Here is a 3,007-nt window from a genome sequence, read left to right on the forward strand (position 1 = left end):
CTCACACACACACACACACACACACACGCACACACACACGTGATCCTGTCAGACGCTTCACTTTCTCCAGAGGTGTGTGTCGGGCCGCTGTGGGAACCGTTCTGATCCGTGACAGTTTGAAGTCTTTTGTTTGGTGAATCATGTTGTCTGCAGGCTGTCAGGTGAATCCAGCGAAACGCTGCGGGGTTTCAGGTGTCCAGACACAGAATACAGTGGCATTGTGAGTGTTATAGTGTGTGTGGATCCATTACGCCATATGGACACTGTATGGAAGAAAACACACCAGTCAGTATCTAACAGCACATTTACAGAGAGAGAGACAGAAGTAAATACACACACTAAAGGTTGTTTATTGGCACTGACGGATCCATGAAGAACCTTTAACACCCATTGGTTTTTTATAGTGGACATTGGCATGTAATGAATGTTCATAACAGTTTGTCATTTCTTATTTCTTTTGAGTTCATGTTCTTTAGTTCTTTATGACATCAAATACGCTGTTTCTGCTTGAAGGGTGTTAATAATTAAACACACACACACACACACACACACACACTCATAAGGCTGTTAGTGTGAATCTCTGTGATTATGTGTGTGCAGATCATCATCTCGTCCTGCGGTGTTTGTTTAATTCATGATGTTTGGCTGAACTGTGTGTGTGAGAAACACGGCAGCCGTCTGCATTCATCAGGATTAAACCAAGATCAACAAGCGTGCAAAAGTTTGTTTTAATGTTTCTCTTCTGCTCAGCAAGGCTGCTTTAATTTGATCAAAAATACAGTAAAAACTGTGAAATATTATTAGAATTTCAAATGTCTGTTTTCTATGTGAATATCTGTTAAACTGTAATGTATTTCTGTGATGCGCAGCTGTATTTTCAGCATCATTACTGCAGTCTTCAGTGTCACGTGATCTTCAGAAATCATTCTAATATGCTGATTTGCTGCTCGAGAAACATTTCTGATTATTATCAATGTTGAAAACATTAATATTTTTGTGGAAACTGTGACACATTTCATTTTTCAGGATTCACAGATGAACAGAAAGTTCAAAAGAACAGCATTTATTAAATCAAAATCTTTTGTATCATTGTAAATGTCTCTATCCTCACTTTTGATACGTTTAATGCGTCCATGATGAATAAAAGTATTAATTTCTTTAAAGAAAAGTCTTACTGACCCCAAACTTTTGTACAGATTTTTACCACAGTTAACAGGGTTTCATGCACTGAACTTGTGATGCAATCACTGAAACATCCTCCAGTGGTTTAAAACCTCATACTGTAAACTCTGTTAAACACACACTCAAAGAGTTACAACCAGTCACACACACTAAAGAAAAAAACCCATTTGTACTTTTTTTCCAAAAGAGAGAGAAAAAAGAATCTCGTGCCTCTGTCCATTTTCCCAAATCATCTCATTTGTCCCGTTGAGCGCTCATGGCCCGGGAATCTCTTCATCTGAACAAGGCAAGCTCTTGTTGGCCGCGTCATCTCCCCAGCTACCAGATACAAAACACATATTAATCATAATTTGAACACACAAAAAATGCATTTATGGGTCACGGCAGTGAAACGCATTAGCGTGCAATAAATCGAGTTAATAAATAAAAGTATTAATCGCTTTCCAAAAAAACTTACTGACCACAAACTTTTGAACAGTAGTGTAGCCAGATACACATGCATGTGTGTGTCTGTGTGAGTGTGTGTGTGTGTGTGTGTGTGTGTCTGTGTGTGTGTGTGTGTGTGTGTGTGTGTGTGTGTGTGTGTGTGTGTGTGTGTGTGTGTGTGTGTGAGTGTGTGTGTGTGTGTGTGTGTTCATGTCACGGCATGTTTACTCTTCTCCTGCTTCCGGTGCTCTGAACAAGGAATGAAGGGAATTTCTAGTAAATTCCAGACTCTGGGATGTGTGAGCTGTTGACATTGAACATGAAAGTGCTGGTTAGATCGGCGTTTCAAGGTGATTGATCACTGTATTGATTACAGTGACTGCTGGAACACTAATGCCGTTTAGAACATCACCAACAAAAAGCTGTTTCCTTTAAATACAGGAGTGTGAGTCCGTTTCCCACACACACACACACTCACTTATACACACACACACTCACTTATACACAAACACACACACACACACACACACACACTAGTTTCTGAATAGGCAAAAAAAGATTTTTAAAATGATTGATAATTAAAATAAAATTAATATAAAAAATATGACAATACAGTTTTTCACATTTGCTAAGACACTAAACCCCATTCTCTGAACGAAATTCTCAATAGTCTAAACCAATTCGTCAAATAAATCACTCTTTCTGCAAAACCTTAAACAAGTTCAAGCAGTTTAGACACTGTTTGCAGATCTCATGCACTCTTTTTGCAAAACTCTAAACACATTCTCACTCACTAAAATGCAATTTGCACTGTGTTGCAAAACCCTAAACACAAGAAAGCAAAAGTTAAGCACAACTGCAACACGGCTGTCACTGTTTACACACATTAATTCAAAACTGTTCACGCTTGTTTCTAAATATGTGAATGTACAAAATATGAGCCAGTTCAAAGTGCACGGATGGCACGGGTGCATCCATCAATCTGAGAGGTGGAGGAAGAGGAGGACGAGGAAGAGCAAGACCAATGAAATCAGAGCTACTGTGATAGACCATGTTCTTGTGTGTGGAATGACAGAGGCAGGACAAAGAGTTCAACCTAATCTGAGCAGATACTCTGTGGCCACCATAATCAGTTGGAAAGTTCAAAAGAACAGCAAAAGAAGAGTGCAGGAGAATCTTGTGTAGAACTGCAAGACTACCATGTTAGGGTGGAAGAACTGGCCTGTGGTGACATAAAGTAAACGTGCTGTCTTGTCAAGACTGGATCCGTCACACCAGAGGTTTTTTTACTTGTTGCCTGCCTGCGACATAGATGAAGTCCTCTGATTCATATGTATGTATGCATGTGAATATATTGTGTGTGTGTATATATATATATATATATATATATATATATATA

Source organism: Sinocyclocheilus rhinocerous, unplaced genomic scaffold, assembly GCF_001515625.1.
Source record: "Sinocyclocheilus rhinocerous isolate Xijiao unplaced genomic scaffold, SAMN03320098_v1.1 scaffold2868, whole genome shotgun sequence".
Lineage (NCBI taxonomy): Eukaryota > Metazoa > Chordata > Actinopteri > Cypriniformes > Cyprinidae > Sinocyclocheilus > Sinocyclocheilus rhinocerous.